This window comes from Gopherus evgoodei, chromosome 9 (genome assembly GCF_007399415.2).
Source record: "Gopherus evgoodei ecotype Sinaloan lineage chromosome 9, rGopEvg1_v1.p, whole genome shotgun sequence".
Classification (NCBI taxonomy): domain Eukaryota; kingdom Metazoa; phylum Chordata; order Testudines; family Testudinidae; genus Gopherus; species Gopherus evgoodei.
In genome coordinates this window covers 53,726,370-53,745,319 of record NC_044330.1, presented here as the reverse complement: position 1 = coordinate 53,745,319, position 18,950 = coordinate 53,726,370, and the positions used below count along the sequence as shown (strand labels likewise).

The window sequence follows — 18,950 nt, the reverse complement described above, 5'->3', positions numbered from 1 at the left end:
GGTGCACGTCTTCCATCTCAGAGAGGGCAATCCTCCTAGACCTCTCCCTGAAGGATCGGGGATTTTGTAGCCTGATATGGTGCTCCACTCCCTTTGCACATCCCACGTCCCACTCATGTAGTGAGAACACCTTGGATCTCTCGCAAAGCTTCTTCCTCAGGCGATCCTTCCACTCCTCAGACAGCGGTGAGTCCCCGAAGTCAAACTTCGCAGAATCTGTCATTGGAACTTCAGCTTCACACTGGGGTCTCACAACGCTTTCAGGCTCAAAGATGTCTGCAATCTTCTGCCCTGGTTTTACAAACACATCACGGCGTGTTTCATTAGCAACCAGTATCGTCACCTCCTCCTGGGCTTCAACAGGTAGGGTTATGACTCCACTGAGAACCAGCACTCCTTCTGGGAGCTCTCCCTTGGTTGGCTGCTCTACCACAGCTAATGTTCCCCTACTGCCTTTTAGGTAGGTACTCCTGACAAACACCTCCTTTTCTGACATGGCAGGCACCACTAAAGGACCGGGCCCGCATACCTCAGTGCTCCTACTGGCAAATCAGGCATCACTTTTCTTGTGTCCTCAATTTTTCTGTAAGCCGCGGCATAGTGTGTGTGTATCACCAAGGTGTTCAGATATTGGTTTCCTGCTTGCTGTCTGCAGTAATCGGCCAGTATCCTAAAGAGGCTGGAGTTGGTCCCTATTAGCACAGACACATCAGAGGCTCCTTTGGGGTCAGGGCATATTAAAGCAGCGGTGTCTACCTCTTGCTTTACCCCAGCAACCTCCTCTGGGAATTCCAGGTGCACTATGACATACCCTTGATAGGGGTATTCATCCATGCTGAGGCCACACAGACCAATACCAGTCAGTGGCTGTATGGGCAGGTGCCTAAGCATCTGTTGGTAGAATGACTGAAATATAATAGTCACTTGAGATCCAGTGTCAAGCACGGCTTTACACTCCGCCCCTTCAATCCTCACCAGGACCTCTGCTCGAGGCCCTATCAGTCCTGCAGGGATCCCAGCTGGATGGTCTCTTCTAGGGGAATCTTCAAATCCTCTAGGCCTAGGTGGTCTCTGTCCCCGGACCTTCTGGCAGCTACTGGATCTCTTCCAACTAATCCTCAGCTTTTCATACACTAAGGAGGGGTTCTCTTCCTTATGGCAGTTAGCAGCACTGTGCCCATCCTGACCACACCAGTAGCAAAAGAATTGTCCTTTCCCCATTCGGCGAGGTGGGACGGTGACTCTAGATACTGACTTCTCTATCGTCACAGTCTGAGGCTCCTTATTCCTGGAAATCTTAGCTCGGTCAATGATGCTTTGCAGCTCAGCTATCCGTTCTGTCAGGACCTGCATTTTTTGGGCAAGTTCCTCTGTGGTGCTCACCATCAGTACACTGGCCATTGGCGGTGGCGTCGTGTGGGCTGGTTCCAATGTTTGGGCTTCCCAACATTCGCTGGCTGCCTGCCTTTCTTCTTCTTCCCTGACCTCCTTTATCAGCTGGGAGTAACTTGGGGGATGTTCCTGCCGTTCTCTTAGTCGGAGATGAAGTAGGATTGGGTTCTGATACTGAGTCCCTCTTACAACTTGAGCCAGTCTGGTCTGATCCATCTGCTCAGCAGTCACTGCTCACCTCATAACAGCTCTCTGAAGTAGTCTCTCCAGCCTCTGTATATAGGCTGAAATTTTCTCACCCCTTTGCTGTTGGGAATTAATGAATTTACAGTAACTGTCCTCAGGGCCCTCTACGCTCCCAAAGGTATTATCAAGGGCCTCTAGGCAGTCCTTCACACTGACCTCAGGGTCAATGAGCTTCAGGATGCGAATTACATCTAATGCTGGGCCACTAAGGCTCTCTATTAGACATCATCGCTTTTCTACATCGGGTACAGCCCACTCCCGCAGCATTTCAGTAGTATGCTCCGACCAGAGTTCAAACTCCCTTCCCCATCAAATAACCTTAACTTACGACAAGAATTTGACATAGCATAGGCCAACACAAACTTTTCCAATATATGCACCAATGCTTTTGCCCAATCATAGGCTGAGTCTGCCGCCCCTGAGCTAGAGGCTGCAGGACTGGGGCCCAACAAACCCGACATATTAGCTATTATACAAACAGTAGTTTCCTCAAAATATAAACACAATTATTTCCCAATACAGTGGAACACTCAACTGGTGCTTGCGAGGGGTACTGACCCAGGCATCCCGGACGAGCCCCCAAAAATGTAACACTTCTGCCCCTCTGAGTTGGCAGCAAAAAGGGCCGGGTTCAGTATCCAGGGGTTCCGTTTCAGTAATACAATGCATGACCGGCTCAAGACCCACCCAGTGACCTGGGACACTCACATACCACACTCCCCTGGGCGCCTCTAGGAGGCAATACTTCCCCTCTCGCAAGCACGGAGTCTGAGTGTAGCAAAATCTTTTTAATAAAGTAAGGAATCAATGCGGCATCCCATTGGAGAAACACCACAAACAGGGTTATAACACAAACCATAAACAAAAACCCACCTCCAAGTACGTTTGGCACTGTCCTTTTTCCTCTTAGGGTTTTAAGTCCAATCACCCCGAAGTCCAACAACCCAAAAGTCTCTGGTCAATGCCACCCCAGAGTTCGAGAGTTTATCTGTAGAGGTCCCTCCCCCAGCCTGGGTAGAAAGGGGGTACCTTACGTGGTCCAGGGCCAACCGCCCTGCCTCTCCGTGGGTTCTGCTTCCGCCTTCTCCACGAACTGCTCCGCTTTACCAGCTGCTCCACTCTGCTCCTCCAGCCGTCCTCAGAAACTACTCCGCTCCACCAGCTGCTCTGCTCCATGAGCTGCTCTAGTTCTCCCTGCAAACTGCTCAGCTCTGTTTGCTCTGTGGGCTGCTCCACCCATCCCACAGCTACTCCACTCTGCCAGCCGGTCCGCTGTCACCAGCTGTCCCGTGATCCGCTCCAGCCGTCCCCACAACTGCTCCACTCCGCCAGCTGCTTGGTTCCACAGTATAGCTTCAGGCTCCCCTACTAGTTAGCACAGTACTCAGTGCTCTCAGCTCAGTAATTTCAGCTCTTTAGTGATTTCAACTCTCAGTGATCTCAGCTCTTAGTAGGGGAGCACCAGTGCTAGCGCACCATTAGCCCAAAGTGAGTTCAGCTCAGTAACCTGTATTTAGATTCTTGAGGGAATAAAAAAAAATCAACTCTGACATTCCACAGTGGAGAGAGGGGGTGGAAATGGTGCTTCTGGCTCCACAAGGAGACTACACCCCCCCCCCCCAGCACAGATACCTGTCCCCAGCCTCTCTCAATTCACTGGGTTTTGGAACCCATGTCCCTTGTCTAGCAAGTACCACCCAACTGAGGGTGAGTCATTTGTCACCAAGCAGTCCCACAGCTCGGCAGTCTGGGATAGGGTAGGCGTGCCTATGCAAATACATTCTCTGAAATTCTTTCCACCAGATGTCAGGATAGAGCTTATCCTGACTCTGCTTACACACAGATTTCAGAGTTAGGCTTCTAAGTGATTACTTGAAATCACAGAGAAGGGAAAAATGAAATGATGCAGGGGTTGGGCTGCAGTTTCCCCACCCCTGCCATTAACCATCAGTATTGTTCTGTTCCATGGAAGAGCCTCTGCCAGTGACTTACTTACCACACTGCATCAGACCAGTACCAAGTGCTTCAGATAAAGGAGGCAGAACCCCTGCTATGGGCAGAAATGGAAAGTTTCTTCCTAACCCCGTGTTATTTACAGGTTACTGACAAGTTGCCAAAATGACATTTGGACTTGATTCACCTTGGAGGAGGCAGAACAATCCCATTGCCACCTTCCTGAACCAGCAGAGTCAGCACTGGACCCCAGCTGTGGCTCTAAGGATACTGCCCCCTCACATTCCTAAGGTCCCCTGGCCTCACCCCCTGCCCTCTGGCTTCCAGGCAGAGCAGCCTGGCTGCAGGCTCCCTAGCAGAACAGGCGACCTGGGTTCAAGTGATTCTGCATATTCACTCAGTGTCAGCACATAAAAAGTCCTCAGAGGATCCTGGGGCAAGAATAGGTTAGGTGCCCCCTTCCCAATTCCCATATCAGAAAATTTTGCTTAACCCCAACATCATAGCCCCCAAAATCCCCTTGTCCCCCAGCTCACCCCACACCCCAACATCCTGCACAATCTTCCCCACTGCACTGAACTCTTCACCCCATTGCTCCCCAACGATCCCTACTCAGCCATAGACCCCCAACAACTCACTCTCAGCCCTTCACCCACACCCCCAGGCACCTCCTGATCACTCACTGGCACCTGCCCCCTTTCCTCCCCTGCTAGCTCAGTGCTCTGCTCCTAGCTTATCTGGGGTGGCTCCTCCCAATCCTGGCTCGCCAAAGGCTCTATTCACTGTCAGTGCCCACCTTGCACTTACCCAGCACAGCCTGAATTTGAGTGATGACTGGCATTGTGTGTGACCTGGTGCATGGACCCACAGTGCCACTCAAGTTTGGCCTAGCTGCCCATCTCATGATGGAGAGATGAGCGAGCTAACCTGAGTGGCATTGCACCCCTGTGTGCCTGGTCTCAATACCACTCAAATTTGTCTCAGCTACCCCATGGCTCAACAGGGGAGATATGTTCACACCAAGCCATCTATTACACTTGTTCTCCTTCCACGTGCATACATGTTCATGACTTCAATTCAGGTTAGCAATACATCATCTTGACAGTCCATTATTCCAGGCAGAATTTCACCAAAATTCCAGGAGCGGGCAAAGCTGTGTCAGCAAACAGAACATTCTCCATTCCAAATGGCATCACAAAAAAGAAAAGCTAGATAATTATTGTTTCCTAATGACCACAGTGAAAGTATGGGTGAGAAGGAGAGTGCAAAAAGTGGAAGGTATAACAGAGTAGAGAGACCTATGAAAAGTTTTTTTGGGGGGCAACTGACTGTCTTTCCCCATAGTATATGACATCCCTGCCCATGATTGGTTGGTTCCTTTTCTCCCCTCTTGTTCATTGTGTATGCCCAATGCTGTATAGCAGGAGTTCCCAAACTTTTTGCTGGCTCAACCCCATTTTAATGAACTATTTCCTCTGGGGACCCCAGACAGCAGAGAGGATGCCATTTTGTAGGCAAAATGGCATCCTCCATACATCATGACCTGCATGCAGCACGCATGCAAGGTCATGCTGTGTGGAGCAAAATTGAGTCCTCCGCGAACGACCCCATCTGCTGATGGTGCCACCCCTTTGGGGGTCATGACCCACCATTTGGGAACTGCTGCTTCATAGACTTACATTTGAGGCTGAAAGTCAATGGCACTAGTACTCCTAAATCACCTGGGTACTTCTGAAAACCCCACCTTTAAAGTATGCTGAAAGAGTCAGAAGCACAAATGATAACCTGAAATGAATAAATAAGTGTCAGCCAGGGATTCACAATCTAGCTCAGCGTTTGAGAATCTGTAGTAAACTGCTATATTAGCAATCTTTGGATTAAAATTTTATTGTCTTGAGTTTCTTTTCCCCCTCTGATGCATACAGAATAAAACAGGCAGAAACCATGAAAATGCTTTTAGAAGCAGAGATCCAAACAGCCAAGAAAACTCTGGAGGAGGAGCAAGTGTCAGCCTCACAAAAGGAACTTTACCTCAGGAAACTGGTAGTGTTACGTTGTACCTAATAATGGAATTATTTCACATTTCTTATTTCAGTAAGATTAACAACAACAATTTTATTATTGCGTAGATTACTCTTTTAGGACACCATGCTATTATTAACAGCAACAATTATAAGTGGTACCCGATAGAAGAATATATCTCAATAATAAAACAGATTATTTATTATTATTATTTATTATTATTATTATTATTATTATTATTGCTGTAGTTTTAGAAATAAAGTCTCTGAGATTAATTTTGTTAGAACATATGGGTATGAGATGTGCTGGAAAATGAGAATGAAATCAAGTAAAATAATCAGGTGGATTTCAGTGCAAAATTCAAATGCAGTGATTCTAAAGGAGAAGAAAAAAACAGATTTCTCTCAGAAAGTGTGTATTTTGCTATTAAAATCTCTATACAAAGTTTCTGATTCTCCTGTCCCAGACCAGAGAGTGTGATCCCCATCCTTACTTTCATATCAGAGTGATGATGTTTTTTTGTCCCATCCCACACGTTGTATCTATATGTGTTAGTTTGGAAACTCAGAGGAATCCAACAGAAAGCAACAAACTAACTGGTTAGTTCAACATTGGCAAGCAAGGTAACAATAGGCCCAATAGTGTCTAGCACCAGATGCTTCAGAGGAAGGTGCAAGGAATCCCACCTTAGGCAGATGCAGCTCAGAGCAACACAGGTATTGTACAACTAACAAAATACCACACTCTATATAGAAGGGTTGACTCACCACTGGCATGCCCCCTTGTGGCATGGCATGGCATAGCAGCTCTTCTCTAGCACTCTGAGCAGATAGCTGCTCCGGAGTCCTGCAGTGGTCCCTCCTCTTCTCGCAACTCAGGCCTCTGGCCAAGTTATTTTTTAGTTCCACCCATTCTGAGGTAACAGAATCACAAATAAGAATCCAATGTGCCTACAAATGGTCTTCAGCCCTGCAGCCCTTACACCTTTCTCTCAGGCTTTTAATCACCCACTCCCCTTACATCCGGGGACACATCCCACCTTCCCCTGTGGCTGGTAGGGGAACCCAGACCCTCCCACAACACCAGGATCTAGCCCAAGGTGCCAGCAGCCATGAGTTGCTCTAACAGACTCCTTGCTGCAGCCTCCCTGGACATCTTCCTACCTTAGCCCATCAGCAGGTCTCTCCCAGAGATGTCCTAGGTTCAGCTTGCTTTTAGGGCCAGAACTCACAGAGCTTCTCCCTGGCTACTCCCAAAAGTACACCTTAACCCAACTTCTGCCCTCCTCAGGCTTGACCTGTCATCCCTCATAAGTTTCCTTTGTTCTTTTCCTCCACTGACCACCTCCCAGGGCTCCCTCCCTGGAAATCTAGATCCTGCCCTTTTATCAGGGTTCACCACCAGAGCCTGCTGCACCCCAGAGGCTGCTCTGTGTCTCTCCTGGCCTCCTTCCAGAATTCTCTACTCAGGTGAGGATCCCAAGGATCAGCTAACTCTGCCTGGGCTTCCGCCTTGCCCCTCCTAGCCTCTCCCCTCTCCAGTGCCAAGAGAGGAACTACAGAGTTCTTCCCTTTCTTCTTGCAACCCACTTTTGCTCTGGCCTTCCTCTTTTTATGGTGCCACCCATCTTTTCCTCATCTGGACTTCACCTTCAGCCTGGCCCTCCCTCATGGTGCAAGCGGGTGGGTTAATTGGGCTCAGGCTCCTGTTAACCAATGTGGGGTTTATATACCCCATCACCATTGATATTTGAAATGTCAGCTTGCACAGCCACCATATCCAATCCACAGAGCCAGCGGCAAGCCCTTTGCATTTCAATCAAGGAATATTTGTTCCTCCCACAGGAAAAGGACAATGAAGATTTAAATTTGAGGCTTCTCATGCTCTCAGAGGAGGTATGTAGGAAAAGCGGATCATGCCCCTTGGGACTGTTTCCTTTTCACTCTAGCACAAAAGATAAACAACTTGTCAGCATGTATGTATAAAACCATGACATGTAATACAATCCAGTAACGCATCTAAGAGGTTTGGAGGAAATCATGCACAGCAATGTGTTGAGCTGTGTTCGCAAATGAAATTGGTTAGCAGCCCCCCCTGCCTTGTACCATTCATCGTAAACCACCTTCCATTCCTCAAATACAGGGAGCTACCCACCACCACTCCCCAAGGGTGTGCAGGCTGATTAGCTTTATTGTATTAGCTTGTCTAACCACAAATGTTGCTGCTGATCACACAGTTAAGTCCCTTTTAAGATCCAGCCACAGTGTTTCAGTATTCAGGATAGAGTCTGATCTCACTTACTTTGGATTTGCACAGTGTAACTCCACTGAAGTCAATGGAGATATCCCAATATAAAGTCAGAGATCTGTGTAGCTACTTATATGGCCTGCATCACCATGGTATCTGACACCCTCACAAGCATTAATGGATTTCACCTTCACCACACCATCTTACTAGGGCACAGAGATTCTGTAACTTCTCCAAGGTTACACAGCACATCTGCAGCCTACATGGGAATCAAACCTAGTTTTCTTGACTCCTATTCCAGCACCCTAACTACCAAACCACCTGGCCTTCCCTGCCGTGAATATTCTTCCCTGGTGTCAATGGAATCTGAGCTAGATGCTTGCTGTCCTTTGATTTGATGAAGTCAGGGATTGGTTAAAAAGGAGGATTAGAACAGCCTTCCTGATGCCCTTCATAATTCGGAATACCCAGTTTGCTGCTCTCCTTTCAGTCCCCAAGGTTGATTCCATCATGCCTTACACCTTAGGTTGTCATTGACACCTCTGAGTGGGTTTAAAACACCATCATATCAGAACAGATGCATTTTACATCTACATTGCACAAATGTCAAAAATGGCACGAAGTGCAAGGCGGGGGGAATCGGGCACCATATTAGATCAAATACTGCTGTCCTGAATCATTCCTTTCCATGTTGACATCAAAATGAATTTTGACCTCAGGGGAAGCTTGGTCTGATGAATCCTGCAGAATCTGGCTTAGCTTTTGCAAGATCTTGCATATGTAAAGCTTGCTGGGAATTATTGCTACCATTCAGCCTCTGCCCTACAGGACATGGTCCTCCAGAGCAGGATGTGCTATTGTTCACTATGACGTGGCTATATCCTGAGCATTACCAATGCCTGCTTTTTTCACTAGGCTGGACTTTGATAGCAAACATGCTAATAGCTTTTGGCTACCCATCCTCTCATCCTAAGGGAGGAAGGATGGTCTTTTGATTAAGGCAGAAACCTGGCAACCTGGGTCAATTCCAGCTCTTTTATAGACTCCCAATGTGACTTTGAAAAAGCCACCTGATTTTTCTTGCCCTCAGAACCCTAGTTATAAAATGGGGTAATAATCCCTCCTTTCTTCCACTCTTTGTCTTGTGGGTTTAGGTCGTAAGAGACTTAGACTCAGCATTGCAGCACCTAATTTTTAGGCATTCTGTCATCTGGTGGAATCCACGGGCCCAAGCTAGGTGCCCAGGCTCCCTGTACAATGCATGGGAGAAGCTAGGTACCTGAGAATAGGATACACCAAGGCTCACATGCAGAGTGAGGTGCCCCCTTAGACAGCCATTATGAAGTGCCAAGGGGAGGGTTGAAGCCTAAGCCACACCTTTTCAAAGGACTTAGATGCTTAAGCCCAGTTTGAAGGGAGGCACCTATCTCTGCATGGGGTTCACAGCCATGAACCCTGTGCTGCAGTGAGGTGCCTACATCCTTTCCCATGAAAAATTCAGACTGTTTCCCTCCTTTAGCTCAGTGGTTAGTGCACTCATCCAGGATTTGGGAGACCCTGGTTCACATTTGCATGCCTGATATAAAGCCGGGGTTTGAACCCATGTCTTAGGAGAGTGTCCTGGGCCATGAGGTATTTGGGGGGGACTTCTAAAAAAATAATTCTCTTAATTGATGTTTTTCTGCTCTTTAGAAATAATTAAATGTTCATTGAGACAGGGACTTATGACTGAGGGGAGTGCCCTAATCCCTTGGCAGTACAGTCATTCTTAGGCAATGTCGTCACTAGAAACATGGCAGGAGCACGGCTGTGGTGCATCCTTGTAGACACTCGCTACATCAGTGGGACGGTTCTCCCATTACTGTAGTTAATCCACCTCCCTGAGTAGAGGTAGCTGGGTCAAGTTAAGGAGGTAGGTCGGCTGAACTACATTGCTTACGGGTGTGGGTTTTTCATGCTCTTGAGCAACGGAGCTGGATTGACTTAATTTTTTAGTGTAAACCTGGCCTCAGTTTTTCTCTTGCCCAATGAATATTTACATGTCTTTTACATTCGTTTGTTTATTGCAATTAATTATTGCATCCTTTTAATTAAAAGGGAAAAATTTTCAAAAGCTACTTTTTTAAAAGCACCATTTTTAAAAGCCACTCAGGCACCTGAAAGTCAGTTCAAATAAGGCAGCAAAGAGCCAACGTCACTTTTAAAAAGAGACTTTGGCTTCTAAGTCACTCAGGTGCTTTTGAAATTTTTGCCCCCGAGCCTTTGTCCATAGTATGTGCATCTGCAGAGACGTGTTTTACATCCCACCTCAGCTCCCTGGAATCGATCAGAACAGTCGAAGTAATTTGGCTTCACCTAAATACAGTGCCAACAAATAGCAATGAAGACCACAGGGCATTACCACATACTGTAGATCATGCATATTGACAATTACACACCAGTCTGAGTGTCAGGGGCAGGTAATTTACATGGAAAGCAAAGCATCCACGGATTTCCCTTTTGACAGCTGAGAAATTGGAGAAAAATTCCATGCTGGGATGATCTGAATTACTCCAGTGTCCCACCCTGGCCTGGCGCTAGCAGAGATAATAGACCTGATTTTCTTCTTATCAGCACCTGTTACTACTCTGGTGAAATCAGTGAAATTACTCCTGATTCTAACCAGTTTAAGCGGGAGGAGAATCAAGGCCAAATTCTAACCTCACACCCCTTATACACCAGTGACTTCCATGGATTTATGCTTAGATGAGGATCAAGCCCATAACAGAAATGTTTGTTGGAAGAGTAATGACTTTCCTTGCATGCAAGATATTTGGCCTACAGCAAATTAAGTACAATGGCTCCATCTGATTTCAGAATTCATCATTGACCTTGTCGAGAAGAGCCAGCCAGCGCAGCCACATGCAGCTTTGGGCTGATGTCCACAAACTAGGGGTGAGTAGAGCTGCAACCAGTGAAGAGGAATGCTTGAAAGACAAAAGGATCCAGTTCATGTAAAGGAATTGGGGGCCTGACCCACAACCCAGTGAAATCAGTAGGAATCTTTCTGTTGACCTCAGTGTGGTTAGGGTCAGGCACTTGATGCCTGTAAATGTCATTTTTGCCAGATCAAGTGATTTATGTGCCCAGTTCCCCCTGAAATCCAGTGGGAATTGAGAACCTCATTCCCCTAGGCCCTCTATAAATCTCAGCCTATGCCCCAGCTCTTCCATTCCTGTAAAAATTGTCATAGCGCCATTGATTTCAACTGAGCTCTGATGCTGCACAAGTTGAGGATTTGGCCCTACATGTCTTTGTTAGATGTAAATCAAGGAAGCATGTGAAACCACTCACTATAATCAGTCAAGCCTTTTTTTACCTTTATTCTGTTACTCAAGAATATTGCAATTGATGCCAGAGTTGAAGAGAGAAATTAGCCATATGAATATTCTCTTGGGTAGCTTTTTTCTGAACCAGCCTGGATATGAACTTTGTGGGAAAAGTATAAAGATACCTAAAGCTGTGTCTAGATCAGCTAACATGCAGGTAGCAACACTGTTCTCATACCAGTGCCACGGATTCAAGAGAGGGCTTAAGACTTCCCTTCCTTGGCTAGCAGAAACCACAGTGGAGCATGGAAGTGTATATTTTTGGGGGCCCAGGGACGGACTGTTGGCCAGGAAGTTGTATTATCAGAACATATATATGGATTGTTTGTCTCCTATTAGAAAAAGCTACAGGAATGCAAACTGGCTTCTGGTGTCGAAGATGAGATTTTCAGAAAGGTATAGTAAACTCATTTATCTAGGCATTATTTATTTAGGCTAGCGAGGCATGTTAGTGCATAGACAACTCAATATCACTAGCTGAATATGATCCAGGGTGTATATGCAGGTAGATCAGGGTCTTAGCTGGCAGGGTCGGCTCCAGGCCCCAGCAAACCAAGCGCGTGCTTGGAGCGGCAAGCTGCAGGGGGGTCTCCGCCGGCTCCACGAGAGCAGCAGGCAGGCTGCCTTCAGCGACTTGCTTGCGGAGGGCCCTCTGGTCCCGCAGCTTCAGAGGACCTCCCGCAAGCACACCTGTGGGAGGTCTGCCGAAGCCGCGGGACCAGCGGACCCTCTGCTGGCAAGCCACCAAAGGCAGCCTGCCTGCCGTGCTTGGGGCGGCAAAATGACTAGAGCCGCCCCTGTTAGCTGGGCCTTCAATATAAGCTACCACAGCTGATTTGCAATATGAAGGATATTTTTGGAAAGTGGGTAAAGCCGAACGAGACCTAGAGAAAATAATCAACAGCATTGTTTGTCATCTAGCATAAAAACCCAGTGCAACTTTGGGCTGCAAACTCAGAGGCATCACTTCACAAAACTGGAAGGCTCCTTTCTAAATGGTATGGAGGGGCCATATCTCAGAGCACAACCAGAAAGCTTTTGATTAACTGAAAGGAATTCAGAGACTAGCAAGTGCAACTATTTTGGGGCTCGAGGGAATGGACTGCTTACATATACATAGCTGAACTCAACAAGGACTGCGGGGGGGGAGGTATAATAATAGTCCACGAGTATCTGAAGGATGTGACACCAAGGAAGAAGAGGAATGTTTAGGGTACTCTGCAAAGCATAACTGGAACCAAGCATTAGAAACATGAATATAAAACATGAATATAAAAAAATGTGAAACATGAATATAAAAACATTTAATCAAAAGTTTGCACAAAGATTTTTTTCACATTTGAGTCCCTACAGCACTAACTGTTGGTTATTTGACATGTTGGTTTTTCCTTGAAGGTTGAGAGAGTAGAAATTCCCACTGGAGGAGTTCTGTCCAGTTTGAATCACCTCTGTTGTGGAAGGAACAATATGGGCTTAAATAATTTTTATTCTGTATAGATATTTGCATTATTGAGAAGTGATTTAATTATTTCCAAGCAATATTTATTGCTTTTCAGTCATTCTTAGTAAGCACAAGTAACAAGTCATTACTTTATTATTCACCTGTAATTAAAAATCACTGATTCATTTTGCAAAAAAAGTAATTCTAAGCAACGATGGGTGAGTAAATAGCAATTATTGCACTTGTTATGAGCATTTAATAATGCCAAGTATTTTGAATTTCTTTGTGTGTGTGAATACACAGAAAGCTACAGTTTTCAGGGCTATGAAACTAGCACCTTTCACAAACAATAGATTTACCCATATTTCTTTCTATGCAAGGTTAGGCACAACCCTCTCGTCTATATAATTTAGAACTTTACGGCCTGTTCCAAAGCCCATTGAAGTCAGTGCAATAGTCACTCAGTGGGCTTTGGAGCAGACACTTATGTAGTAAAAATAAACCCTGGAGCCCCAATCCTGCAATGAACTGCATGCAGACAAAGCTCATTGCACAATAGTAACCTTAAAGAACACATGCTGCCAGACAGGCAACATAAAGGGAAATTTGTTCCTCACCAGTGTTCCTGGGTCAAGAACCTTGAATTCCTGCTGTCATACTGGGTGCAGTTTGCTATCTGTAGCACTGTTCAGTGGTAACCTGAGACAAAGGGTATTGGAGTAATGTAGCCTATGGGCCACATGAAATTATACCTCAATATGTATTTGTTTAGATGAAACACCAAGCCCGAGAATTGGAGGAATCCATAAAAGAATATGAGGCAGTAATCCAGGTAAAGCTTCCATATGATAAAGTGGCTAAAGGTAGCATGTCTTACATAATTCAACCTGTAACACAGAAGAAGAAGGATCTTGTAATTAAGGCACTGGGTTAGCACTCCAGAAGCTGGGTTTGTTTTTTGGCTCTGTTACTGTGTCCCTTGGTTCTCTGTCTGTACGGTGAGGATGCAGTGCTTCCTTTGTCTATTATCCTCCTGCCTATTGATATGTTAAGTTAAGTGGGGTAAGAGTTGTCTCTTGCTGTGTGTCTGAACCATACCTAGCATGACTAGGCTGCCATATCAGCTGGGGCCTTTAATCAGATTAAAGACATAATCGTAGCTCTCCCTAATACTTGTCTTTGGGCTAAAATTTTTGAGTCTTGCTGTCCATCCAAAGGGACTTTGGAAAGTGGGGATAGGGTCTCTTCAGAAGCTTCTGCAGTTCTAGGACAGTAACAACACACCTTATCCCACTGTAAACAACTGTTGCTATTTTGGGAGGTGTAGAGGGAAGAGTGGGAATGACAGAATAGCACCATAAAGGCTGAACCTATAAACTTTACAATGGCCATTGTCACAGGGCACATCACTCACCGCAGGACTGGTGCATCCTCCTGGTACTCTGTGGATTAGCTCGAGGCCAATGAGTATTATAATATAACCCTGTCCACAGTTCACAGTGTCACTCCATCTCTGCTGTCCACCTGCAGTCCCTCTCGCAGCCTCAGGAATCTCAGCATCCTCTTCATGGCTCGGCCCTCCAGCCAGGTCACTGTCCATGTTCCCCCCTTCTAGGGGGGGATTTAGCTCCCCAGTAGTCTCAGGTAGTCTTCCCATTCACTGCCTTAGTGCCACTTGCCAAGTGGCTGATAGGGGAACCCGGCCCACCCTTTTCTCTAGGTTCCAGCCCAGCGGCTCTCAGCTCTTTTTCTGGCCTCACTGCTCTATCCCTGGGCTGCTTCCTACTACCGGTTTCCCTTATCTTTCTGGGTCTATCAGCTCCCAGAGCCTCTACCCTGCAGTCCCCACTCGCTCTTCTCTTTCTCCTGGGAGTATCTGCCTTTTCCCAGCAGCTTCTGCTTTCAGCTCCTGGACTTTGTAGGTCCCATCTATTCCTGCCCAAGTGAACCTCCTTAATCAGCTGCCTAATTGGTTAATTGGCATATCTGGCCTGCATAAAACCCTGCCGGGTGAGTGTGGGGTAGACACCCCATCACAGTCACGTGCACAGTCAAGTTCCGAGTGTGTAGAAGAGTGGTGCCTGCAGTGGTGCACCTTACGTACAGTGCTTTCCATTGGCAGCAGCTTTCAATTGGAAGCAGTGCTCTCCACCCCAATCCCCACTCAGGTTTGCCCCACCGGCCCATCATGATGTAGGTGCCCTGGGACTAAAACTGAGTGAGTGGCATTGCAACCTGATGCTGGGGGTCACGGCACCACTCAGGATGGAGGGGCAGCAGGGCCTCTCTGAGTGTCGGCATGATCCCCAGGGACCAGATCACAACACCACTCACTCAGTTTTGGACATGCCACCCTCCCAACATAATGGAGGGTCATGGGCCAAACCTTAGTGGATGGTGGGCAGCTACTCTTCACTGCTGCTGTGGGGCTGGATCCTGCACCTGGATGATTCGCCACAGTGATCTGCCCAGCCTTCCGGCTTCCAGGGTCCCCTCTCCAGGATGGGGAGTGACACTGCACCTGGATGGGCCATGCTGGAAGGCAGGGGCTGAGCATGGCATAGACTTGGTGGGCAAGCCACTGAGATGCTGCTTTACTTTCACAAGGAACTACCCTGGCTTTGGATTGCTCTGAACCAATCCAGAGAACATTCTGGGGATTCCACTTTTCTCTGCAGGGTTCCGGGTACCACACTGTCATATACTGAACATCCGCTACTTGTTGCCAAACCCAAACTGTAGCCATGTGGGTTTGCTGAGTTTAGTCTTTTGTCTGATTCATATGCTTAGTCTCGATTTGCCAGCCATTGCAACCAACTTGTTTTTGAAGCAGATCTGTAGGGAAAATACCCTCAGCATCTTATGGAACAAAATCAAACTGTTGAGATATAAAACACGTGAAACAGAAACTGAAGCAAGGGTGATTTAATGGGTTTGCTGTTTCTAAGGTTCTTCAGAATAAAGAGAAGTCTCTTCAGGACCAGTTCTCAGCTGCTGAGGAGAAGGTTCGGTAAGTCTGCTGGGTGCAAACCAAAACTTTTTATGGCCAATGTCTTAGTGATGAGCATTACATGGAGAAAAGCAGTTTTGTATGCAAAGTTGAGAGTAAACCAGTGTAAGGAATTTAAATTATAAGTACTCAGTACTGCAAAGACTCAAGAAAGTGACTCGTTAAGAGCCTGGTCTGAGTCAAGCATAACATGGTAGTTCTTGCACAAGCACCTACCATAGCTCTTTCACTTCGCCACAGTCGTAATCCTGTATGCTTCCTGTATGGATACTGAGCCTCTCTCAAACAGACTTCTTAACTGCAGGGTGATTGTGTCATGTGCTCTAACGGGAGCTAGGATAAGACTGTCAAACTCCTATTCACATGTGTCCTATCCAGGATTGTTGCCTGGACTCTCACACTGGCAGGTGAGACTCCACTTGGAGTACCAGAGACTTTTGGATATCAGCACAGGTAGCCCTGCAGTCCATTCTGCTAAATGGCTGCGGTTGTCAAAGGAATGTGAGGCTCATTTCCATCAGGCAAATTTCTCAACTCCGCCAATTCCTTGATAACCTTAGGAAAACCTCCCCAGCTTCTACTTGAGTTCTCCTGAGTTCTTTCTCTATTCTCCTCAGGCTACCCGCCATGGTGACTTTTGCAGGCCTAGGACTGTACCAGGGTAGCATGCCTTTGTCTCCTCTTGCTCTTACGTCTTGTTATCTTTTTAGTTTGATGACATTTGTAATCATATGGGGTCTAAGCTTCATTAACCCCATCCTCCTGGCTTTTTGTTTTGGTTGCTGAATTGGCCAGGGTCACAGAAGGCCTGTTTGTTACCTCTGCTTATTACACCTGCAGAGAAATGTCCTGCATCATGGACAAATCCCTCCACCAGTCATAGCTAACCCATTTGTACTAGTGTCTTGGAACATACAAGGCCTAAGTAGTCCCACTACATGTACAAATATTCTGTCTCATTAGAAAAAGACTGAGCTCAGACATTACTTTCCAACGCATGGGAACACCGTGTGGCTCACTCTCCCCCTCTAGTGGTTAGACCACGTATAGAGGTTTATGAGTCCATGGCAGTCTTTGAGCTAAACAATCTGGGTTTCATAAAGACTCATGCTTTTAGATCTTAGGCCTGGTCTACGCTATGAAGTTAAGTCAAATTTAGCCACATTAGGTAGATTTTACAATGAATGCATCTACACAACCAACCCTGTTCCACTGACCTAAAGGGCTCTTAAAATCGACTGCTGTACTCCCACTAAAATTGACCTTCCTGGGTCTAATATGGGGTACTGTAGATGCAGCGCTGTGCAATTTGATGGTATTGGCCTCCAGGGGCTACCTCAGAGTGCTCCAATGTGACCGCTCTGGACAGCACTTTCAACTCTGATGCACTAGCAAGGTACACAGAAAAAGCACTGGGAACTTTTGAATTTCATTTCCTGTTTGGTCAGCATGGCACTCAGCAGCACAGGTGACCATGCAGAATCGCATACGAGCTCCAGCATGGAGCAAACAGGAGACACTGGATCTGACTGCAATATGGGGAGAAGAATCTGTGCCTGCAAAACTCTGATCCAGCAGAAGAACTGCTGATATATATGCCAAAATCTCACAGGGAGTGGTGGAGAAAGGCTATGCCAGGGATGCACAGCAGTGCTGCATGAAAATTAAGGAGCTCAGGTAAGCCTACCAAAAGACAAAGGAGGCAAATGGTTGCACTGGGTCAGAGCCCGAGACATGCCACTTCTATGATTCATTGCATGCCATTCTAGGGGAGGACCCTACCAGTATCCCAACACTTGCCGTGGACTCCTGCAAGGTGGCAGCCTCACTCAACACAGATGAGAATTTTGTGGATGAGAAGAGGAGGAGGAGAATGCACAGCAGGCAAGCGGAGAATCTGTTCTTCCCAGCCACCCGGACCTTTTCCTCATCTTGAAGCCAATATCCTCCCAGGGCCTATTGTTCCCATACCCTGAAGGTGGAGAACGCACCTCTGGTAAGTGTACATTTGTAACAACACTACAGGGGTTAAAAACAATTGTGTTTAATGTTTGATTTGCCCTGAGCAATTGGGATTCATTCATGGTCAGTACAAAAAGTCTGTTAATGTGTCTGGGGATGAAGCTACCCTGGAGGTACTCTGAAAGACTTTGCAGAAGGTTTCTGGGGAGGGCTGCCTTATTTCATCCTCCATGGTAGGACACTTTCCCACACCAAGCCAGTAGCAAGTGGTCTGGGATCACTGCATCACAAAGCATGGTAGCAAATGGTCCTGGGTTTTGGTCGCATTCATGCAACATTTGATCTTTATCTTTCTGTGTCAGCCTCAGGAGAGTGATATCATTCACGGTCACCTGGTTGAAATAGGGAAAGTTTTGTAAGGGAACAGTAATACCCTCTGTTTGCTGATCCCCAACACATTAGACCCCGGACATGGTTGGCTGTGTGTGCTTTGCTAAAAGCAGGGCCAACTCTACCATTTTTGCCACCCCAAGCAAACTGCGGAAGCAAAAAAAAAAAAAAAAAGCCACCTGGACTGTGCCACCCCAAGAATGGATGGAATGCTGCCCCCTAGCGTGTGTTGCCCCAGGCAGGTGCGTCCTCTCCTGGTGCCTGGGGGGGGGAAGGTTTGCTGCACATCCACCCCAAATCTGCAGCCCCTCCTTTTAAACAGCAAACACAACCAGCATTGGTTGCTATGGGAAAGGATGGTGCTGCAGCTTGAAACCACTCCCACATGTTATGAATGCAGAAGAAGCCAACCCCATGTACCCTTTGGTTTACCATGGCTACCTACAAACTGAATTCTGTTGCCCAGCCATGTGTGATGTGTCACCATACAGGCAGGCACTCAATATAAAAGGCAAAATGCGACCTTGTACCTAAAATAGATGTGCTGGCTGCTATAAATTACTTGATTCGCTGTGAAAGAGTTTCCCTTTTGTTCTCAGAAATGTATCTTCTTAAAGTCTTTTTTCCCTCTGCAGCTGCAAATGCTTCTATGCTCCCTGCATCAACTCCGTCCCTGAGGTTATCGCAGATTAGGAGGCAAAAAAAACACACTCACGATGATATGTTTTCAGAGCTCATGGAATCCTCCCACTCTGATAGAGCAGAGCTGAATGCACAGAGGCATTCGGCGGCAGAGGACAGAAAAGCATACAGTGAGTATGATCGGAAGATGCAGGAGGAGATGCTGAGGCTATTAGGGGAGCAAATGGACATGATGAGGCATCTGGTGGATCTGCAGAAAAGGCAACTAGAGTACAGA

The 18,950-nt window shown here is 46.8% G+C and overlaps 1 long non-coding RNA gene across 1 annotated transcript; it reads left to right on the top strand.

The window, feature by feature from the left end:
• The first annotated feature begins 740 nt into the window (after positions 1-740).
• On the top strand, positions 741-17,131 carry LOC115657013. The gene is made up of 3 exons (XR_004001866.1): positions 741-750; positions 6,320-6,329; positions 17,076-17,131. It is a non-coding gene; the product is annotated as an uncharacterized LOC115657013 (long non-coding RNA).
• The last annotated feature ends 1,819 nt before the right edge of the window (positions 17,132-18,950 follow it).